Source organism: Pleurodeles waltl, chromosome 7, assembly GCF_031143425.1.
Source record: "Pleurodeles waltl isolate 20211129_DDA chromosome 7, aPleWal1.hap1.20221129, whole genome shotgun sequence".
Classification (NCBI taxonomy): Eukaryota; Metazoa; Chordata; class Amphibia; order Caudata; family Salamandridae; genus Pleurodeles; species Pleurodeles waltl.
In genome coordinates this window covers 142475608-142500439 of record NC_090446.1, presented here as the reverse complement: position 1 = coordinate 142500439, position 24832 = coordinate 142475608, and the positions used below count along the sequence as shown (strand labels likewise).

At 44.2% G+C, this 24832-nt stretch overlaps 1 long non-coding RNA gene across 2 annotated transcripts in view; it reads right to left on the bottom strand.

The window, feature by feature from the left end:
• The window catches only part of LOC138303888 (uncharacterized), a 141709-nt gene that overhangs the window by 13986 nt on the left and 102891 nt on the right, over nucleotides 1–24832 (bottom strand). For both annotated transcript variants that reach the window (XR_011205462.1, XR_011205461.1), the window contains exon 2: nucleotides 21692–21752. This is a non-coding gene — a long non-coding RNA (uncharacterized lncRNA). The remainder of the gene's footprint in view (nucleotides 1–21691; nucleotides 21753–24832) is intronic.

The following is a 24832-nucleotide window of genomic DNA, read 5'->3' as shown; positions in this document are numbered from 1 at the left end:
AAATGCAAAGTGAGCATTGTCTTTTTTATTTTGAAAAAGAAAATCCAGCTTCTGGAATTTTGTTTTGAAAATAAAAAATACAAGTTTGCTATACAACTCAGTCATTCTTATTGGAGCCATGTGTCGAACTGAAAAAAGAATGAACAAGAACCACCATGACAGCGGTTCCTGGCAGTTCTTTAAGCTTTAAAAAACAATTTGATGATTTTTTCAGTCATTTTATAATTTGGCAGGCAGAGGTGCAGTAAATGCGACCGAGTAAATTACTCAACTACAATTGCAATTAAAACCCCACAAAACCATTTGTGGTCTCTCACACGGGAAACCCAGAGGCTGATTTAAAATTGAAGGACCAACAATATAGAGAAGAGAGTACTCTTGCTTTCCTGGGGGAAATTACGAAAATAAGATGTTAGCTAGATTTACTTTTGATGGAAAGGCCGGAGAGGGCTCTTCTGTGTCTCAAACAAATGTTTTATGAAAAGCCAAAAAGGCTAATACACAATTAGCAGCTAGACTATGGTGATCTAAAGATGCCACCCAAATCCCTTACACTAGGCAAGATGATGGTTTTCTTACTACATTGGAGGAGGAAAAATAATAAATCCTTTCTAGACTTTACCAGACACTTAATCAGTCAGTCCTCACAAGAGCAAGCCATAACTAACTTTCTTGGACCTATACACTTGCCCAAGCTACCAGAGGATACAACACTGGAATTGGAGAAGGAAACCACCTGTAAGGAAGTACGGACGTTAATCAAAATTGTACTGTCCTATAAGGATCCGGGCCCAATGATTTTGCAAAGGGTTCTACAAGGGAACTTCTTGTGTAGTAGTACTAGTAGACACAAACCTGCCCAGCCTTTTTTACACCTTTTGTGAAACTCTGTGCATAACCTACACTACGGGAGAGGCTGATATTGTTTTGATTCACAAACAGGGGAAAGCCAAGGAGCAATGCTCTGCTTACAGACCAATTTCACTCCTTAACTCAGAACTCAAGTATATATATATATATATATATATATATATATATATATATATATATATATATATATGGAAAATGTCACTTACCCAGTGTACATCTGTTCGTGGCATGAGACGCTGCAGATTCACATGCTGTGCACATCCCGCCATCTAGTGTTGGGCTCGGAGTGTTACAAGTTGTTTTTCTTCGAAGAAGTCTTTTTCGAGTCACGAGATCGAGGGACTCCTCCCCTTTCGGCTCCATTGCGCATGGGCGTCGACTCCATCTTAGATTGTTTTCCCGCAGAGGGTGAGGTAGGAGTTGTGTATATAGTAATAGTGCCCATGCAATGGAGTAAATATGTATGTACATAATGTGTTTAAAAGTAATATATTTACAAATTTACAAATGTACAAGTCTAATTTTTTCACAACTTAAAACGGCTACAGGCTCCCGGGGAGGTGGGAGGGCGCATGTGAATCTGCAGCGTCTCATGCCACGAACAGATGTACCCTGGGTAAGTGACATTTTCCGTTCGATGGAATGTGTAGCTGCAGATACACATGCTGTGCATAGACTAGTAAGCAGTTATCTCCCCAAAAGCGGTGGTTTAGCCTGTAGGAGTTGAAGTTGTTTGAAATAAAGTCCGTAATACTGCTTGTCCTAATGTGGCTTGCTGTGTTGTTAACACATCCAAGCAGTAATGTTTGGTAAATGTATGAGGCGCCTTACATATTTCAGTCATTGGTATGTTTCCGAGAAAGGCCATGGTAGCACCTTTCTTTCTAGTTGAGTGTGCCTTTGGTGTAATAGGCAGTTCTCTTTTTGCTTTTATATAACAGGTTTGAATACATTTAACTATCCATCTGGCAATGCCTTGTTTGGATATTGGATTCCCTGTATGAGGTTTTTGGAATGCAACAAACAATTGTTTTGTTTTGCGAATTTGTTTCGTTCTATCTATGTAGTACATTAGTGCTCTTTTAATGTCTAATGTATGTAATGCTCTCTCAGCTACCGAATCTGGTTCTGGAAAGAATACTGAGAGTTCCACTGTTTGATTTAAGTGGAATGGTGATATGATTTTAGGTAAGAAGGAATGGTTTCTTACCTGTAACTCCAGTTCTCTCGTAGGGGTATTTCCATGATAGTCATAAGCACTGAATAGTTCCGCGCGCCTGCGGGGACCCCGGAGCACTGTTGTGTAGTATATTCTTAAGTGCAATCATCAGCTCCTTGACAAAAAGGTCTGTGAAAAACACTTAAGAATAACAATGCGCAGCCTATGTGAACAGCTACACAAGCCAAAATTGTTAGAAGAAAAAACTGTTGTAGTGTAAATTTCACATTTAAACCTCTATTTATTCTATAAATACATAAATAAATACATTCTCATATTTTATTTACACCTCTCATGAGAATAAAACAATGTAGGGCAGTGTAGCCCATAGGCTGCCATTATACAGAATGAAAATAGAGCTGTGCCTTTAAGAAAGTAAAGTCTTCCTGTTTCCCATCATGCACAGCAAAAGGCAGTTGCCTCAGTTCTTTTTTGGAGGCTATTAACCTGACATGAAGAAAAACAAAACATTTGTTGGAGTACCAACCTCCATAATATTCATATTCTGTGTCAACTCCACCGGGGAGGAGGGAGGGTTGCTTATGACTATCATGGAAATACCCCTACGAGAGAACTGGAGTTACAGGTAAGAAACCATTCCTTCTCTCGTAGGGGATTTCCATGTATAGTCATAAGCACTGAATAGAGTATCAAGCCCATCCCCATAACCGCGGTGGAGTAGATATAAGAATACTGAGAAAAAACATGAATCATGCAAACAAATTCTTGAGCAAAGCCTGTCCAACCTGAGCATCTGCCCTAGCGTCTGTATCAAGGCAGTAATGCTTAGTAAAGGTATGGACCGACCTCCAAGTGGCAGCCTTGCATATTTCTGCCAAAGGGACATTTCTCATCAAGGCTACAGTAGCTGCTTTCCCTCTGGTAGAGTGGGCTTTTGGCCTACCACAAAGGGATTTGTTTGCTAACTGATAACATAACATTATACATGAAACAATCCACATGGATAAAGATTGTTTAGATGTGCCCAAACCTGTTCTGATTGGGCCATAGTTAATAAAAAGCTGTTGTGATTTTCGTAAGCTTTTTGTCCTGTCCAAGTAAAATTTCAATACTCTCTTTACATCCAGAGAGTGCAGAGTTCTCTCAGCAGGAGTAGCTGGATTCTGAAAGAAAGTCGGTAATGAAATTGTTTGGTTCACATGGAAGTCGGAGACTACCTTAGGTAGAAATTTTGGATGAGTTCTCATTACCACTTTTGTAGAATGAAAAACCGTGTAGGGTTCCTGCGCGCAAAGGGCCTGGATTTCGCTGACCCTACGCGCTGAAGTGATTGCCACTAGAAAAGCAGCTTTCCATGTGAGATGCTGCAGCGATGCCTTGTGTATCGGCTCGAATGGCGTCAGCATCAGACGTGATAAGACAACGTTCAGTTCCCATGGAGGAGAAGGCTTTCTAATGGGAGGAAAAACCTTCTTTAAACCTTCTAGGAAATCCTTAATAATCGGCATCCGAAAAAAGGACGTTTGTGAAGGACTCTTTCTGTATGCCGTTATCGCCGCCAAGTGAACTTTTATTGACGACAGTTGTAAGCCCGATTTTGCCAAACTTAACAGGTATGGCAGGATAGATTGTTCTCCACAGGAAACCGGGTCAATGTTGTTGTGTAAACACCAAATGCAGAATCTCTTCCACTTGCTTGCATAGGCTGATCGTGTGGAAGGGCGTTTCGCTTCCTTCAGAATTTCCATACAGTCCTGAGGTAGGTTCAAGTGTCCATATTGCACTAGCTCAGGAGCCATGCTGCCAAACTCAACGATGAGGGGTTGGGATGAGATATCTGCCCTCTGAACTTCGTGAGAAGGTCCGGACGATATGGTAGCCTGATGTGTGGTTTGAGTGACCGGTGAAGAAGGTCTGGGAACCACCACTGGCGTGGCCACTCCGGAGCAATTAGGATCATTTTGGTCTGAGCATTGGACAGCTTCTGGAGGACCGCCGGAATCAGGGGAAGCGGTGGAAAGGCGTAAAGAAATGCTCCTGACCAGCTTATCCACAGGGCATTCCCCAGTGTCCCTGGATGGTAATATCTGGAGGCGAAGTTTTGGCATTTTTTGTTTTCTGGGGTTGCGAATAGGTCTGTAGAGGGGGTACCCCAGAGTGCGAAAATGGAATGAACGACGTCGTCGTGTAGTACCCATTCGTGGTTCTCGTTCATTACCCGACTGAGGGCATCCGCTTGAACATTCTGGATGCCGGGCAGGTGAGTTGCCACTAGCGACAGGTTCCTGGCTAGAAGCCAATGCCAGATTGTCTGAGCCTCTCTGGATAAAACTCTGGACCTGGTGCCTCCTTGTTTGTTCACGTAGTACATAGTGGCCACGTTGTCTGTCTGAAGAAGGAGAGTTTCCGTTCTCAGAGAGGGAAGGAAGGCTTTGAGCGCAAGGTGGACTGCGCGAAGTTCCAGCAGGTTGATGTGATAGAGACTCTCTCTCTGTGACCACTCGCCTTGGACTCGAAGATGTTCCATGTGCGCCCCCCATCCGAGCAGTGACGCATCTGTTACGATGGTTTGAGATGGAGGCCGTTGTTGGAACGGAATCCCCACCAAGAGATTGCTGGGTAAGCACCACCACTTCAGGGATTGTAGGGTGTGAGGAGAAAGAAGGACTTTGTTCTCCCAATCGTCCCTCAGTTGACACCACTGATCCTCTAGATTTTCCTGCAATGGTCTCATATGGAGGCGAGCATTGGGAACCAGATGGATACAAGACGCCATCGAGCCCAGTAGAGAAGCTATTATTCTTGCAGTGGCTTGAGGTCTTTCCTGCAGTTGTTTGCATTTTTGGAGAATCGATAACCGTCGTTCCTCCGAAGGAAACACCTTTCCTAGCCTGGTATCTACAATGGCCCCTAAGTAATGCAACCTCTGAACAGGTGTTGCTGTAGATTTCAGAAGATTGACTTGAAGACCAAGTTTTTGTAGCAGTTGTAGAGTCCATTCGAAATGGTGCTGTGCCTCGAGACAGCTGGAGGCCTTTATGAGCCAATCGTCTAAATAGGGGTAGACGAATATTCGCTGTTTCCTCAAGTGGGCGGCTACTACCGCCATGCATTTGGAAAAAGTTCTTGGCGCTGATTTTAGGCCGAAAGGTAGAACTGCAAATTGGTAATGGCGTTTTCCGACGGTGAACCTTAGGAATTTTCGGTGTTTCTTGGTTACTGGGATATGAAAGTAAGCGTCGCAAAGATCTATCGCACATAGCCAGTCGCCCTGACGTAGATGTGGGTAAATTTGGTGTAAGGCTAACATCCTGAATTTTTCTTTGCGAATCCATTTGTTTGCTGTCCTCAGATCTAAGATGGGACGAAACTCTTGTTTGTCTTTTTTCGGTACAAGGAAATATCTCGAATAAATCCCCTTCCCTTGTTGGCTGATGGGAACGGGTTCTATGGCTCTTTTCTGCAATAGGATATTGACCTCTAACTGCAGAGCTTCGAGATGGTGGTTGGCTGTTTTGGGTGGAACAGATGGTGGAGAACTGGTGAATCTGAGAGCGTAACCATGTCTCACAATATTCAATACCCAGGCGTCTGTTGTGATGCGTTGCCACTCGTCCAGATGATTTGCGATACTTCCCCCTACCGGAGTGGGTAACGGAGGAGGGGGAAGCAAAGATTCAGGGCTTAGACGTGGGAGCTTGTCGAGGTGTCTGGGTCTGAGGTGTTGAACGACCCCTTGTCGACCTTCTGGAGAAGCCCCTCTGATGCTGCTGCTGTTGCTGTTGCTGAGGGCGTGAAGACGTCCAATGTGGAGCCTGATACCTATGGGTGAACAGTCTTCTTTGATATGGGCGGAATCCTTTTCGCTGTTCCTTAGGTCGCTCCATGCCTACCGCTTTCAGGGTATCCAGCTCCGACTTCATTCTGGCCATCTCATCATCGGCATGAGAGCCGAACAAAGTGGAGCCTGAGAAAGGCAGGTTCTGTATCCTCTGCTGTGCTTCGGGTTTAAGCGATGTAAGCCGCAGCCATGCATGTCTCCTGAGCGCTATACCATGAGCATAGTTATGTGCGGATAGTGTTGAAGAATCCGCCGCAGCACTTATAATCTGGTTAGAAACCATAGCTCCCTCGCTCACGACCTCTAGGAAATCTTCCCTTTTGTCCCTAGGGAGATGCTCCGCGAACTGCAGTATAGAGTCCCAGAGGGATCGATCATATCTCCCTAATAAAGCAGTGGCACTGGCTGCTTTCATGGTGATGGATGCCGTCGAGCATACTTTTCTTCCTGCAGCATCGATCTTTCTGCTCTCTTTGTCTGGGGGAGCAGAGGAAGACGGTGACGTCGAATGCGATTTTTTCGCTGCCACTATAACTACCGAGTCTGGTACTGGGTCCGACCTCAAGAATAGAGGATCTTGCTCTGGTGGACGGTACTTTTTAATGAGTCTGGAAGGAGCAGACTTTGTTGTAGCCGGCGTGAGAAAAATGTCCATTGCTGGCTCAATAAGACCCGGAACCAGTGGAAGTAAAGGTCGTGAAGATGTCCTTTGATGCAAGGTCTCAAAGATCACTGATGTCGATGGGGCCGGAGCTGCTAGCGGGATATTCAGCTTGGTTGCCCCTCTTACTAAGACCTCCTGAAAAGTGTTGACATCATCTATGGGAGACACTCTTGGGGATGGTGAGTCCGATAAGGTTGGAGAGTAGTCTCGTGTGGACGATGAAGAATGTCCATGATGTGATTCCTGACGACGGTGCCTAGAGGTAGATGTACGCCTCGAGGAATAACCAGAACGCCCTGCAGATCGCGTTGGAGTCCTCGGAACAGGTTCTGGAGGAGGCGCCGGAAGAGGAGCCGTAGGTGTTACCGGCGTCTGTGGTAACGGCGACTGCCTTTGCGAGAGCTGTGGCGATGCTGGAAGTAGGATAAGCGAGGCCGAGGATTCCGAGGTTGTATAAACCCTTCTAGGCCTCTTAGATGGTCTTCTCGACGTCAAAGCACTCCTCGACGTCGAACTGCGGTGACGGCGAGTGCCTCTAGACGTCGACTCGTCTCGCCGCTGAGAATCTCTCGACGACGAACCTCGACGTCGGTGCAGTGACGGTGAACGCCTCCGACGGCGAACACTCTCTCTCGACGGCGATCTCCCTCGCCGTGTCGACGGCGAGCCCGACTCGGATCTCCTTGACGTTGACTGTGTTCGCCGTGTCGACGGCGACCCAGATCCTCTCGACGTCGGGTGTCTTCGCCGCCTCGACGGCGAAATAGCTGTCGACGCCGAACAATGCCTTTTTCTCGCCGGCGAAGCACTCCTCGACGGCGAACATGTTGGCGCCGTTCCCTGCTTCGACGTCGACGCTCTCGACGTCGTCGGAGATCTATGTCGTTTTTCAGCAGGTCTGGAAGGAGTCATGGAGGAAACAGGTTGAGCCCTGGTAGAAGTCTGACCTTCTCCTCGCTCTGTAGTGGAATGGCCACTTTTTCTCCTGTCCTCTCTCGCCTGAAGTCGGATCTTCTCTCTATCACGAAGGGTTCTTCTAGAGAAGGTTTTACAAATGTCACACGACTCTGGTTTGTGGCTGGATGGAAGACAAATTATACAGACCCTATGTGGATCTGTTTTAGCCTTCTTTCTTCCACAAGAAGGACATTTATCAAAAAGTGAAGGCATTTCTAACTAGAAAAAACCTCCAAATTCTGTCAGAATTTGACAGAAATCAGTAGAAAATGATCACTCAAAGGTAAAAACGTCGAGTGAAAATGAAATTCAGAAGATATTTCAATGAATTTCTGTCACAAAAGCTTTTGTGAGGTAGAGCTCAATGCTTCAGGGTCCTGTCAGCAGGAGCCGGAAAAAAGAACTGAGGCAACTGCCTTTTGCTGTGCATGATGGGAAACAGGAAGACTTTACTTTCTTAAAGGCACAGCTCTATTTTCATTCTGTATAATGGCAGCCTATGGGCTACACTGCCCTACATTGTTTTATTCTCATGAGAGGTGTAAATAAAATATGAGAATGTATTTATTTATGTATTTATAGAATAAATAGAGGTTTAAATGTGAAATTTACACTACAACTGTTTTTTCTTCTAACAATTTTGGCTTGTGTAGCTGTTCACATAGGCTGCGCATTGTGATTCTTAAGTGTTTTTCACAGACCTTTTTGTCAAGGAGCTGATGATTGCACTTAAGAATATACTACACAACAGTGCTCCGGGGTCCCCGCAGGCGCGCGGAACTATTCAGTGCTTATGACTATACATGGAAATCCCCTACGAGAGAATTTAGGATTTGTTCGTAGAACTACTTTATGCTTATGTATCTGAATAAAGGTTTCTTGTATAATAAATACTTGTATTTCACTTACTCTTCTGAGAGATGTGATAGCTATCAGAAAAGCTACTTTCCATGTAAAGTACTGTATGTCACTTGAGTGCATGGGTTCAAAAGGTCGACCCATAAGTCGTGTTAAGACAATGTTGAGATTCCACAAAGGAACTGGTGGTGTTCTTGGTGGGATAATTCTTTTCAGACCCTCCATAAATGCTTCTATGACTGGGACCCTGAATAATGAAGTTGAGTGCGTAATTTGCAGGTAAGCTGAAATTGCGGTGAGATGTATTTTAATGGATGAAAAAGCTAATTTTGACTTTTGAAAGTGCAGTAGGTAGCAGACGATGTCTTTAGCAGATGCGTTTAATGGTTGAATTTGATTATTATGGCAGTAATAAACAAATCTTTTCCACTTATTTGCATAGCAATGTCTTGTGGTTGGTTTCATAGCTTGTTTTATGACCTCCATACATTCCTGTGTAAGGTCTAGGTGTCCGAATTCTAAGACTTCAGGAGCCAAATTGCTAGATTCAGCGATGCTGGATTTGGGTGTCTGATCTGTTGTTTGTGTTGAGTTAACAGATCTGGTCTGTTTGGTAGCTTGATATGGGGCACTACTGAGAGGTCTAGTAGTGTTGTGTACCAAGGTTGTCTTGCCCAAGTTGGTGCTATTAGTAAGAGTTTGAGTTTGTTTTGACTCAATTTGTTTACTAGATATGGAAGGAGTGGGAGAGGGGGAAAAGCGTAAGCAAATATCCCTGACTAACTCATCCATAACGCATTGCCCTGAGAGTGAGCCTGTGGGTACCTGGATGTGAAGTTTAGGCATTTTGTGTTTTCTTTTGTTGCAAATAGGTCTATTTGCGGTGTTCCCCACCTTTGGAAGTAAGTTTTTAGTATTTGGGGATGGATTTCCCATTCGTGGATCTGTTGGTGATCCCAAGAGAGATTGTCTAACTGGTTTTGAATTCCAGGTATCAACTGCGCTATTAGGTGAATGTGGTTGTGAATCGCCCAATGCCATATTTTCTGTGCCAGGAGACACAACTGTGTTGAGTGTGTTCCTCCCTGTTTGTTCAGATAATACATTGTTGACATGTTGTCTGTTTTGACAAGAAATTGTTTGTGGGTTATTATAGGTTGAAATGCTTTCAGCGCTAGAAATACTGCTAGTAGTTCTAAGTGATTTATGTGAAACTGTCTCTGCTGAGTGTCCCATTGTCCTTGGATGCTGTGTTGGTTGAGGTGTGCTCCCCACCCTATCATGGAGGCATCTGTTGTTATTACGTATTGAGGCACTGGGTCTTGAAAAGGCCGCCCTTTGTTTACATTTATAATTTTCCACCATTGAAGCGAGGTGTATGTTTGGCGGTCTATCAACACTAGATCTTGAAGTTGACCCTGTGCCTGTGACCATTGTGATGCTAGGCACTGTTGTAAGGGCTGCATGTGCAATCTTGCGTTTGGGACAATGGCTATGCATGAGGACATCATGCCTAGTAGTTTCATCACTAATTTTACCTGTATCTTTTGTTCTGGGTGCATGGCTTGTATTACGTTTAGAAATGCCTGTACCCTTTGTGGACTTGGAGTGGCAATCCCTTTTGTTGTGTTGATTGTTACTCCTAAGTATTGTTGTATTTGACACGGTTGTAGGTGTGACTTGTTGTAGTTGAGTGAGAAACCTAGTTTGTGAAGGGTTTCTATGACATAATTTGTGTGTTGTGAACACCGTTGTTGCGTATTGATTTTGATTAACCAATCGTCTAGGTACGGGAACACGTGTATTTGCTGCCTTCTGATATGAGCAGCCACTACTGCCAGGCATTTTGTAAAAACTCTTGGCACTGTTGTTATACCGAATGGCAACACTTTGAACTGGTAATGTACTCCTTGGAATACGAACCTCAAGTACTTTCTGTGGGAAGGATGTATAGGTATATAGAAATATGCATCCTTTAGGTCTAGTGTTGTCATGTAGTCTTGTTGTTTGAGCAGTGGGATCACGTCTTGCAGTGTCACCATGTGAAAGTGATCCGATTTGATGTAGATGTTTAGTGTTCTGAGATCTAATACAGGTCTTAGAGTTTTGTCTTTTTTGGGTATGAGAAAGTACAGGGAGTAAACTCCTGTTCCTCTTTGATGAATTGGTACTATCTCTATTGCATCTTTTTGCAACAACACTTGGACCTCCAGTTGTAAAAGTTCCATATGTTGTTTGGACATGTGTGTTTTCGGTGGGACATTTGGAGGGAATTGTAGAAATTCTATGCAATAACCATGCTGGATAATGGCTAGGACCCACATGTCTGTTGTTATTTTTGTCCAGTGTTTGTAGAACTTGGTTAGTCTCCCCCCCACTGGTGTTATGTGTTGGGGATTTGTGACGTTGAAGTCACTGTTTATTTTGTGGAGTTTTGGGACTCTGGAACTTCCCTCTACTCTTTGGGAATTGTCCCCCTCTATATTGTCCTCGAAAAGTTCCCCGCTGATATTGACTCTGATAAGTGGGCCTTGTTTGTGAGGTTGAGGGTTCTGTGCTCTGTCCCCGAAAGCCCCCTCGAAACTGTGTCTTCCGAAAAGTGCCTCTGCTCTGTGGGGAGTAGAGTGCGCCCATGGCTTTAGCCGTATCTGTGTCTTTTTTGAGTTTTTCGATAGCAGTGTCCACCTCCGGCCCAAACAACTGCTGTCCGTTAAATGGCATATTCAGTACGGCTTGTTGTATTTCCGTCTTGAATCCTGATGTACGCAGCCATGCGTGTCTCCTTATGGTCACTGCTGTATTTACAGTCCTAGCAGCTGTGTCAGCTGCGTCCATTGCTGACCGTATCTGATTGTTCGAGATACTCTGTCCTTCCTCCACCACTTGTTGTGCTCTCTTTTGGAACTCTTTGGGCAGGTGTTCTATGAAATGCTGCATTTCGTCCCAATGAGCCCTATCATATCTAGCCAGCAAGGCCTGGGAGTTGGCAATGCGCCATTGATTGGCTGCTTGTGCCGCAACCCTTTTCCCGCAGCGTCGAACTTGCGACTCTCCTTGTCTGGAGGTGGGCGTCTCCTGAGGTGTGTGAGTTCGCTCTCTTGCGAGCTGCCCCTACTACCACTGAGTCTGGTGTTAATTGCTGCGTGATGTACACAGGGTCTGTTGGTGGCGGTTTGTACTTCTTCTCCACCCTTGGAGTAATGGCCCTGCCCTTCACAGGCTCCTGAAACACTTGTTTGGAGTGTTTCAGCATTCCCGGTAGCATAGGGAGACTTTGGTACTGGCTATGTGTGGACGATAGTGTGTTAAATAAAAAGTCATCCTCGATGGGTTCTGCATGCAGGGTGACATTATGAAACGCCGCTGCCCTTGACACCACCTGTGTGTAGGCTGTACTGTCCTCAGGTGGGGACGGTCTCGCTGGATAACAGTCGGGACTGTTATCTGATACTGTCGCTTCATAAAGATCCCATGCGTCGGGATCATCCTGACTCATTCCAGTATGAGTTGGGGACTGCATCATTGGTGGAGTGGCTACCGTTGATGGTTGTGGTGAGCGTTGTGGAGATGGTGGCAGGGTTACTTGTTTTGCCACCTTTGCCTGTGGCTGCTTGTCTTTCTCTTGGAAGGCAAGTTTTCTTTTCATTCGAATTGGGGGAAGAGTACTGATCTTCCCTGTGTCTTTTTGTATGTGGAGCCTTCTTTGAGTGTAATCTGGCTCTATTGTCTCCAGTTCCTGTCCGAATCTGTGTCCTTGCATTTGTGAGGACAGGCCCTGTTCCTCTGTGTAGGAACTTGATTTCGGTTCCGAGGCCGGATGTTTCGGTATGGAAACTTTTTTGGCTGTCTTTTTCGGTTCCGACAACACTTTTTTTTATCTTCGGCGTACTGATCTCTCGGTGCCGACTCGTTTCAGTGCCGCCCTCTCGGTGCCGAGATTGCTCTGACCCGGTGTCTCGGGTCGAGTCTGCTCTGTGCCGGTATCTAGACCAGAGTCGGATGACTTCGACACATGCATGCCTTTTTTCGGTGCCGATGGTCGGTCACCTACTTTCCGGGTTAAGCCATGGCCTGCTGGCGGTGGTGTCCCCTGGGCTTTAGTGCTTTTTCCGTGAGTTTTGTGTATCGACGTCTTACTCACAGTTTTCGGCGTCTGTTCGGGATCGACCTCGTCCGAATCCTCGATGGAGAAGGTTTCTTCTTCCTCTTCCAAGTGTCTTTGTCCTGTCGGCGCCGACACCATTTGTAGTCTTCTTGCTCTTCGGTCTCTTAACGTCTTTCTGGACCGAAACGCTCGACAGGCCTCACAGGTATCCTCTTTGTGGTCTGGAGACAGACACAAATTACAGACCAGATGCTGATCTGTATAAGGATACTTGTTGTGACATTCGGGGCAGAAGCGGAATGGGGTCCGTTCCATTAGCCTTGAAGACGCACGTGGTCGGGCCCGACCAGGCCCCGCCGGGGAATCAAAAACCCCGAAGGGCCACCGGAGCTCTTCAAGATTCGGTGTCAATCTGTTGTAACTAACCCGATACCGAACGCAAACAATACAGTCGAATTTTCCGAGATTTTAGCTAACTTTCCGAACCGAAACGCGGAGCGAAAAGGAACACGTCCGAACCCGATGGCGGAAAGAAAACAATCTAAGATGGAGTCGACGCCCATGCGCAATGGAGCCGAAAGGGGAAGAGTCCCTCGATCTCGTGACTCAAAAAAGACTTCTTCGAAGAAAAACAACTTGTAACACTCCGAGCCCAACACTAGATGGCGGGATGTGCACAGCATGTGTATCTGCAGCTACACATGCCATCGAACATATATACAGGGATGTGGAATTCGCCCGACGCATCTTGTTTGGGGTCAAGGGCAACACGTTTTTATGTTTACTTTGTCCTTGGGACAAGTAGGCCCAACCCCCTGCAGCACAAACCCTTTGGCTGCCTGTTTACAGAGAGTTAAACTCTCTGCAGTTGAGGTAATGTGTTTCCAAAAGATAATGCTGTTCAAACTTGTATTTATGGTTCATTATTTGAAAGCCTTCATTATTAGGGTGCGTGCTGTAAATAAATGTTTTAAGGTCACACTTCACTACTGACGTTGGTTCCAGTACAAAAAAAAAAAAACGTGTACACACATGTTTGAAAAGTTTAGGCTAAGAGGCTAAGTATAATGCTCCCAGAATGCTCTCTGATTATATGCAAATGAAGTGTCATTTAGTAAAATGTGTTGATGCATGCTAGTATTTCCCCAGAATATTTCTAATGGAAAATCAGTGTAACCATTTTCAACACGATTATGGGAAGCATGAAAATAAACAAACACTGACAAAGCCAACTGATCTGACATATTTTTATAAGTCTTTTAGTTTCATTAATGCGTGTCTTGTTTTGACATGGCTTTTGTAACACTTTATTGTTGTGGGAGCTACCAGGCCCTCAACATTGTAACAAACATTGGCAAAACCCCCCCAAAAAGTTTTTGAACTCTTAAAGCACACGTTGCCACCAGTGGCATAACAAAGGCCCCGCAGCCGCCCTGCAGGGGGCCACGTCAGCACAGCACCTGCCCTGAGTGAGTCTGGAGAGGGGGCTCCTTCATGTTCTTTGCAAAGGGGCACCCTCCAGTTTCGTTACGTCACTGATTGCCACTGTAGTTCCTGACACTGAGCAAAACTACTTTGTGTGGCAATATGCTCCTTGTGGAAGAGCAGAATGCGATCACTCACAGTAACGCCAGCCGAAAGAGAGAGAAATAGAAGTTTAATAAAAACAAAATGTCTTTGTTAACACCAGACCTAATTAGGGACCAAGACCCACATGTAGGTAGCTTTTTGCATGTCGCAAACAGCGACTTTCGCTGTTTGCGACGTGCAAAAAGCACATTGCGATACACAAACCCAGTTTTGCGATTCAGTAACCTGGTTACCGAATCACACAACGGGTTTGCGACTCGCAATTAGTAAGGGGTGTTCCCTTCCTAATTGCAACTCGCAGTGCAATGTAGGATTGTTTTGTGACCACGAACGCGGGCGCAAACCAATCGCAGTTTGCACCCATTTCAAATGGGTGCTAACACTTTCGCAAAAGGGAAGGGATCCCCATGGGACCCCTTTCCCATTGTGAATGTCACTGTAAACATTTTTTCAGAGCAAGCAGTGGTCCTGTGGACCACTGCCTGCTCTGAAAAAATGAAACGAAAACGTTTCATTTTTCGTTTTTGTTATGCATATCGTTTTCCTTTAAGGAAAACGGGCTGCATTACAAAAAAAACTGCTTAATTGAAAAGCAGTCACAGACATGGTGGTCTGCTGTCTCCAGCAGGCCACCATTCGTGAGGGGGTCGCAAATTGCGACCCACCTCATGATTATTCATGATGTGGGCATTTGCGAAGCCCTTGCGAATCACAGATGGTGTCAAGGACACCATCCTACATTCGGATTTGCGACTCGCAATTTGCAGGTCACAAATCTGAACCTACGTACTTGTGGCCCCAAATTCTTAAAGAAAGTCACAAAAGTGCACCCATGGTATATGTCGTACCCCTATAAAATATTTGTGAACTGTATTTTAGCGTGGGTAAATACGATGTGTAGATTTGCTCATGTGAAAATCCATTGAGCATTTGCAAGTTCATTTTCCCTCCAGCCACTTTCTTCCCAACTCTGGAAGAAGTTCTAATTCTGCCATTGTCAGGAGTAAATGTCCAACCTTTCTTATTATGGGAAAATATTAGAGAGAAGCTGGTAAAAATCTTTAAAACATTCAGGTTAGTAGGTTTGCAGACTCAAAGGCATTCCAGCCCTGGAACTATTGCTTACTGCTTCCTCCAGCCCCAGTATGCAGATCTGCAGAAAGGTGGCAAAATAAGGAAATTGCTACAGTAGGGATTGAAACTCCAAGTATTCAAGCCCTACTATGGTAGTAGCCCTGGCATAATCAGAGAGGCTATTAATTGCTGCCATAATTTGTCGCCACACTACATGGCACCAAAGGGACAAGTAGATCTTTTTACAGGACAAGTAGATTTGAGAAGCAACCTGTCCCCTGGACAAGTAAATATTTTAATAAATTCCACACCCCTGATATATATATATAAAGATACTGATTGGACAGGTTATGCTCTTCTTGACTGAACCAGATCAACCAAGGTTTGAAGAGAATCGTCAGAAATTTGACAATATACGCAGGGTCCTACAATTGATTGAGAAAGCTAAAGGAGCTTCATCACAACATTAACCCTTGCCATCAATGCTGAAAAAACTTTTGATTGCGCACAGTGGTCATATCTCCAACACATACTGGACAAAGTCAGAATAGGGCCTAGCATGCAAAGGTATACATGGGCCCATCACAAGGAAACAAGGGTGAAAATCCTTATCAATAAAGAGGAAGCAGATAGCTCTGTTCTCTTTCATTGGACAAGGCATTTGCCCCCTCTCCTTTTCGCACTCTCCACCAAGCCACTAGCCCAGCTGGTTGGACAATCCGCTTCAATAAAGGTAATGCGCTTTGGGGGCCAACAACATAAGAATCATCTATCTGCATAGGATTTTTTACTAACATTGGTAGACCCTGTTAGCTCCATTAAGGCAATTATACCCCTCCTGCAACAATATGAGAGAAGATTCGGATTTAAAATTATCTTTACCAAACACTACAGATAAACACTGAGCACCAGGTCACAGAAGAGGCAGAAGCCCCATTCAAATTGTCAAGGAAATCCATTAAATATCTGGAGGTGCTGATAAAGTTATCAGCTCAAGAACTATACAAAATAAATTACCCATCCCTTTAAAGGATGCTACGAAATGACGGGGTAGGCATGGCCCATTGTTTATATTGTGGATGGGTAGGGTGCTGGCCCTGAAGATGAATCTCTTCCTTAATCTACTGTATGTATCCCAGGACCCCCCAGTGTAGATATCCACACAAAGGCTTAACCAGGTACAATTGACACCTGGCAATTTTATCTGGCAGGATAGTAGACCCAGAAAAGCTAGGAAACTACAACAATACACTAAAAACTCTGGAGGTAATGGCCTGTCGGACATAAAGACGTACTTTGCTGCAACGCAACTACACACTGCAGTCAAATGGTCACTTAGCAAAAACAGAAAAACACTGGCAATTATGGAAATGCACTTACTGGGCAGGCCTCCCTGGGGCCTACGTTGGTTTCATAAACATTAGAGACTTAAGGTTGCCATTGTGTTAAATATTATAAGACCACTTATAGAGCTATGGGACCCCATTTCTAAATATCCCACGGTGACGGAATTCCCCTCCCCATTTACTCTATTGATTAATAATTCAGATTTCACACCAGCCTTTGACACTACACAATACGCTACCTGTAAAACAGGTGATTGCACCATGTTGAGAGACCTATTCCAGACCAACACAATTAAATCCTTCACCCAGTGTCAACCTGCTTTCAGAAAGTGATAGACACAGATATTTCCAAATGAGACGCTGGGTGACGCACCTCTTGAATAGCGAGGCAGGAACAAGGGAAATTACGCCATTTGAAAAATTATGACACTACTATGAGTCTGACTATGAGTCTAATATCAGTCATTTATGTCACACTGAAAACTTTACCAACAAACTATAAATGACCCTTGTGAGTGGGTGGATTTTTAGTTGGGGTGGATGGTAGTCCACCACAAGTAAAAATGCCAAAAATGCCAAGACTCCTATTAGGTCCAGCAAAGGTTTCTGTTATTTAAATCTGAGCTCAACCCCTGGTAGCTATGGCACAGAACAGACAGACTTAAGAAAATGTGTAAAGTGTTTAGTAATACTAAAACAGGTTAAAAAAAATCAAAAACACAACACATTCAAAACTCCACTCAAATTTCTAGAAATAGAGAATAATGTAATTAACAAAATGAAACCAAAATTACTAAAAGTCCAATAAAGGGAACCAGATATATGACAATTTAAAAGCTTTAAATAAAAATAGCAGCAAAATGCTTTAAGTACAAACCATGGACATCTGGTTGCGCTTGACAGGTTACGATTTAAGCCTGACTGCGATGGAGTGCATGTCAGACACAGACACCAGGTTAATACCAATTGCAAAAGTTAGCTTCTGACTAGAAGTCAAAAATCCTCATCAGGGTAAGGCAGCAGCTGTGGCCAAGAATGGCTTCACAAGACCCGAAAAAGAGGTCCAGAGACCCCACTGCATTTTAGCAGGAATACTCCAAGCAGGAAAAATTTGCACCCAAGGAAAGTCCCTCACCGGCCGAATACATTGTGCACCTTCTCTCAGTGAAGATTTCTACATTCGGACACAGGGACTCATTACAAGTTTGAGGGAGGGGATTACTCCGTCACAAACATGACGGATATCTCGTCTGCCATGTTGCAAGTTCCATTGGATATAATGGAACGGGATATCCGTCATGTTTGTGACAGAGTAATCCCCTCCGCCACACTCATAATGAGGCCCTTAGTCACTTTGCGTTTTTTGGAGCTAGGATTCCTCCAGCATGGGGAAGGCTGCAAGCTGTAGTCAAACAGGGTTCAAAAGGCCGTATACATTCTATGCGGGAATGGATTTGCTGTTATGGAAAAGCTCCAAGCTGGGGCAAAGCATGACAATGTCCACGTAGAGCCTCCATTTTAGATCACACATTTTAGCTTTGCAATTCTTTCTGATGGTGACTCTTTACACAGTTTTTCACTCGTGCGATCATGTACTGAGAAAACACCGCACATGCAGCCTACTCCTTGCAAGCGTTGCTGCCCTGCAGTCTGAATGCCCAGTTCAGGCCTAGGCATACAAGACGCTATGCTCTTGTATCATGACTGGAGACAACTCAGAAATTGCAGACATATCATCACATCAGTTCTGCATCTCTGCCACCGTGTGATATGAACAGCGACGATAGCCAGCACCACACAAGACCGGGATCTCAATACATCTTACCCAGGAATGGGGGTTAGGCTATCCCAACTGATCTCGCAGAGGGTACTCCCATTATGCTCTCAATTGTGTAGGTATTAGCAGGTGGGAGTGTACCAACACAGGACCATTATCATGGTTGAACTATTTATCTTTTTCACCATTTTTGTAATGCATGTTTCCATGCTTTGCTTCATCTGCCTAATAATCACCGCTCATGCTTTTCATACAAGAACACGACTGATGCAATAAATGCATGAAAAAACATTTGCGTATCTTTCTTGTGCCCTATCTTGGGTGTGCAGAGTGACAACAAAAGGGTAGACTATTTCAACAATTCCTTTGGGAATCCAAGTAGTCATGTTTGAGGTTGCAGATCCCATCTGGTAGCCTGGTAAGTTTATGGTTTCAAACTGGGCACTATGAGCTACCTAGGAATTGTGTCAACATTTCCTGATGGTATAGACTGACTGAATCCCTGTATCTTGAAGTTCATGTTGACCTGATACACAATCTTCTTAATTCATAGGAACTGTATAACAGAGCGGAAGCAACCTAAATCTTTAGCCCACCTACAATGCACTTTTGTTTTATTGACTTAGCAGATTTGTATAGGTCCTTTGGAGATCTTTGCAGCCAAGGCGTTTTTAAGTCCCAGGTTTTTGAAGATGTTAAGTGCACTTTGACAAAGCTAAGAGTCCAGGACCTCAGGAGCATCTCTTGGGGGTGGGTCATGATTCACTCCAGCAGAAGCCACCAGAAGGGTAAGGAAGATCCAATTAGAATTGGTCAGTTGTGGCTTTCATGGAAATGGCTCGTAGCAGCTTTTTGAAACCATGTTGTATAACAGGAGCTCAGCAAACAGACTCCTTTGTCCTGGGTACACGTTGGAGCAGGTCCAGCCTTTCAGGTCTCCTCACAGACCTCAACAGCAGGTAAAGTCCTTCTGCCTTCGATAGGTTCAGTAGTGTTCTGAAGAGGGTGCCAGTGGCCCTAAATTGATGCATGGCACTAGCTTGTGGGTGGGTGACTCCTGGCCTCTCTCCACCCAATTGGTAAAATTTTCCCGGGGTAACACTACCCATTTATGCAGCAGTTCCTGTGTGTCATACTGCAAACAACTCCTCAGTGACCCTCTCTGCCTAAACCCAGGATAGCAAAACCATTCATGTCATGAGTACAGCTACTGTGCCTACCACATAGGTGTGGCTGTGAAAATGAGAAACCCCTTCTCTGTGGTAACTTCAAACCAGTTCTGGTGGCAGCTCATCTTCCACAGCGACTAGTACCTGCCAGACTAGGTGGACAAAAGAAAACCCAGAGTACCACCCAGATGGTCATCCTGCCAGAGGAACAGAACCGCTCCCCACACACATAGCGTTTGTCTCACCTCTGGGAGCAAGTCCATCACTTGTCAAAGTGGGTATTCGCTATTCAGATCCTGGCTGACAGTTGGAAGCTCATGTAAATGAGCTTTAGGCAGAGAAAAAGTTACTTTCTAAAAGTATATTTTCCAAAATGTGTATTACAAAACTGAATTTAGCAGTGAATTGGGCTTGTAATAAATATTTTAAAAACTCTAAAAATTATCTATGTAACTGATTCCTAGGGGGAGATAACAGTATTACATTTAATACTGTATCCCAATGCGTTCCTGTGGAATAGCTAACACCACTACAGGGAAAATAGGGTTTGTCACTATAAGGACATGTTTAACATTAAACTTTTTCTGATCCTACTTTTAAAAGTCTTGCTTAGGAGTGACCTATTATTATTTCAAAGGAGGTATTAGGCCTTATGTGCAGTCTTAAAACAGCAAAGATATGATACAGCGGTTGGCCTGCAGTCATGTTTGCAGTCACTGTAGTGGGTAGCACAATGGGTGCTGCAGTTCACTAATGACATTTAACTCGCAGGCCCTGGGTATACTTGGAACCATATACCACTGACTTCTAGTTAAGTTAAATATGCCAATAAGGAGTATAGCCAATTTCTACATTGTCTAGGGATCAGCGAGCATGCACTGGGGCCTGGTTAGAAGAGTCCCAGTGCAGAGAGGCAAAAGAACAGCAGCACTGGTTGAAAATAAAATTAGGGTGATCATATTAAAAAGAGGCATTTTCCTACAGCCCGAAATGCAAAAGTGGGAGAGAAAGCTGGCAGATGGGGGGTAACACAGGTAGAGTGGTCCAAACTATGGGAAGATATACCAAAGCTGGCCCAAAGCGTTCAGTGGGAGCGAAACATGGCACAAAATCAAAGCCATGTAAGGATGGTGAAGATGAACTAGAATTCACTAACGTGTGGTAAATAGCAATATTATACTCACTAAGGGTGAGATACACGCCTGAGGTGAGAGCACTCAATTGTTGTGAAAGTATATCAGCCTAGAGGTACTACATTGCCAAAGTCACAACGGTGATCAGTAGAGTACCTGTCATCAATACCTGCACGACAATTCAGTAGCCTCATCTCAGGCTGTACCTCATCTCTGAGTAAAAAGGTCCTTACACCTTGGACTAGTTTATTGTTCTAAACTGAAAACTGGCCTCTACCTTACCACATTAATAGTGAACTAATAAAGCCCCTGTGCCTCACTGAGAGCTGAAACATTGTCAACAATTATTAACATACAATATAACCCAATCTACCAAATGGAATACTCATATTCAAAGTGCTGTTTGTATTAAACACCCAATTTTTCATTAGTTTCCCTTAACCTACGGTCTTCTAGTTGTGGTGCACTTTCTTTCATGGGACGCACTGCACTGAAATAGATTATTTTGTTTTTGTTAATGTGCATTTAAGATTCCTTGTTTTTTGCTTACATGCTTCGGAAAGTATATATGTGTCCACATTTAACTAAAGTGAGTGTTCGTCTTATATTGCAATATAACAGCACTGAATGCATGCAGTGATTTAATTGATTATTGGAAACTATATAAATGACACCAACAAAGAACCCCTGTTTTAAAATATTAGGAACTACCAAGGTTCCCTGGAGTTTTATGGTTGCTCTTCTAGCAAAAGATACATGATTACTGAAGCACTTTTTTTGTTTTTACGGGATAGATTGGACGCTATTGGCCTGATCTGCTAACTATGTGGACTTAGCATTTAAGGCAGTCCTAATAACTGAATGAAGTACTGATACATTTTTAAATTGCCTTGTCCATGCAGGTCATCAAGATATTTTACATGCTGGATAAAATCACTGCTTACGAGGCATTAACATTTCCTGATTTTATAGATCAACTGACTTGCACTTGCTTATTGATAAGTAACATGTAAACAGGTATCCCTGCTAATTATTTAGCTTTTAGTTTTTACAGCTGAGGGCCCAAGTTTAAAAGCCATTCCTTAACATGATATGAAGAGTTTTTCATACACCAACAGATTCTATACCTTGAGATCTTGTTTAACAGGCATGTTCGAGAAGTTATCCTTTGCTGCAACAGAAAGGTATCTATGAAAAAAACAAAATACCAACAATTATCAAAACATCTTCAAACTTTCAATCCTTAAGCAAAATGTTTACTCTTCAAAAGAAAATCTTTTATATAAGTGTCAAAAAGTAAATTTTAGTAAGGAAAATGCTTCAGTTTCAGAAGAGAAGAGGATGCATGTAAAAAACTCAAGAAGAAGGAAAGATAAAAAAAAAGTGTAAATTCATTCATAAAGTCCTGAAGCAAAAAAAGTGGAAGTTAGACCAAATTTAAAATAGTACAACCTAAACCATGTTGAGTTTCCATTCCATTGGTGGGCACAAAGTAAGGAAGATAGGATCTCTCAAACACAAAACTTGCCATACGCTATCAAATGCACTGTTTACATTTTAGCAGGATAGGCCTGACATCACTGTTTCACCATGTCAAGGTAAGATTAACCCCTTCGCTGCCAGGGCTTTTCCCCTCCTGTGCCGAGCCTTTTTTTGGCTATTTGGGGCAGTTCGCGCTTAGGCCCTAATAAGTTTTTGTTCACATAAGCTACCCACGCCAAATTTGCGTCATTTTTTTACAACATCCTAAGGATTCTAGAGGTACCCAGACTTTGTGGGTTCCCCTGAAGGAGACCAGGAAATTAGCCAAAATGCAGTGAAATTTTCGGTTTAAAAAAAAAAAATGGGAAAAAAGGACTGCAGAAGAAGGCTTGTGGTTTTTTCCCCGACTATGGCATCAACAAAGGGTTTGCGGTGGTAAATTCACCATCTTCCCAGCTTTCAGGAACAGGCAGACTTGAATTAGAAAACCCAATTTTTCAACACAATTTTGACATTTTACTGGGACATACCCCATTTTTACTATTTTTTGTGCTTTCAGCCTACTCCCAGTTAGTGACTGAAATGGGTGGGAAACCAATGCTGGATCCCAGAAAGCTAAACATTTCTGAAAATGAGACAAAACTCTGAATTCAGCAAGGTTTCATTTGTGTAGATCCTACAAGTGTTTCCTACAGAAAATAACAGCTGAAATAAAAGAATATTGAAATTGAGGTGAAAAAAACAACAATTTTTCTCCACGTTTTACTCTGTAACTGTTTCCTGAGATGTCAGATTTTTGAAAGCAATATACTGTTACGTCAGCTGGACTCTTCTGGTTGCGGGGATATATAGGGCTTGTAGGTTAATCAAGAACCCTAGGTACCCAGAGCCAATAAATGAGCTGCACCTTGTAATGGGTTTTCATTCTATACCGGGTATACAGCAATTAATTTGCTGAAACGTAAAACGTGAAAAATAGGTATCGAGAAAACCTTTGTATTTCCAAAATGGCCACAAGAGAAGGTGTTGAGAAGAAAACAAGTTACTTACCTGTAACTACATGTGAGAAGGTAGCCTCTTTCTTGCCTTGTTACCCCCACTTTTGGCCTGTTTGTGAGTGTATGTCAGGGTATTTGTCACTGTTTTCACTGTCTCACTGGGATCCTGATAGCCAGGCCTCAGTGCTCATAGTGAAAACACTATGTTTTCAGTATGGTTCTTATGTGTCACTGGGGTCCTGCTGGTCAGGACCCCAGTGCTCATAGGTTTGTGGCCTATATGTATGTGTCACTGGGACCCTGTCACACAGGGCCCCAGTGCTCATAGGTGTGCATGTATATGTTCCCTGTGTGGTGCCTAACTGTCTCACTGAGGCTCTGCTAACCAGAACCTCAGTGGTTATGCTCTCTCATTACTTTCAAATTGTCACTAACAGGCTAGTGACCAATTTTACCAATTTACATTGGCTTACTGGAACACCCTTATAATTCCCTAGTATATGGTACTGAGGTACCCAGGGTATTGGGGTTCCAGGATATCCCTATGGGCTGCAGCATTTCTTTTGCCACCCATAGGGAGCTCTGACAATTCTTACACAGGCCTGCCACTGCAGCCTGAGTGAAATAACGTCCACGTTATTTCACAGCCATTTTACACTGCACTTAAGTAACTTATAAGTCACCTATATGTCTAACCTTTACCTGGTAAAGGTTAGGTGCAAAGTTACTTAGTGTGAGGGCACCCTGGCACTAGCCAAGGTGCCCCCACATTGTTCAGAGCCAATTCCCTGAACTTTGTGAGTGCGGGGACACCATTACACGCGTGCACTACATATAGGTCACTACCTATATGTAGCTTCACAATGGTAACTCCGAATATGGCCATGTAACATGTCTATGATCATGGAATTGCCCCCTCTATGCCATCCTGGCATAGTTGGCACAATCCCATGAACCCAGTGGTCTGTAGCACAGACCCTGGTACTGCCAAACTGCCCTTCCTGGGGTTTCGCTGCTGCTGCTGCCAACCCCTCAGACAGGCATCTGCCCTCCTGGGGTCCAGCCAGGCCTGGCCCAGGATGGCAGAACAAAGAACTTCCTCTGAGAGAGGGTGTGACACCCTCTCCCTTTGGAAAATGGTGTGAAGGCAGGGGAGGAGTAGCCTCCCCCAGCCTCTGGAAATGCTTTCTTGGGCACAGATGTGCCCAATTATGCATAAGCCAGTCTACACCGGTTCAGGGACCCCTTAGCCCCTGCTCTGGCGCGAAACTGGACAAAGGAAAGGGGAGTGACCACTCCCCTGACCTGCACCTCCCCTGGGAGGTGTCCAGAGCTCCTCCAGTGTGCTCCAGACCTCTGCCATCTTGGAAACAGAGGTGCTGCTGGCACACTGGACTGCTCTGAGTGGCCAGTGCCACCAGGTGACGTCAGAGACTCCTGCTGATAGGCTCCTTCAGGTGTTAGTAGCCTATCCTCTCTCCTAGGTAGCCAAACCCTCTTTTCTGGCTATTTAGGGTCTCTGTCTCTGGGGAAACTTTAGATAACGAATGCAAGAGCTCATCCGAGTTCCTCTGCATCTCTCTCTTCACCTTCTGATAAGGAAACGACCGCTGACCGCGCTGGAAGCCTGCAAACCTGCAACATAGCAGCAAAGACGACTACTGCAACTCTGTAACGCTGATCCTGCCGCCTTCTCGACTGTTTTCCTGCTTGTGCATGCTGTGGGGGTAGCCTGCCTCCTCTCTGCACCAGAAGCTCCGAAGAAATCTCCCGTGGGTCGAAGGAATC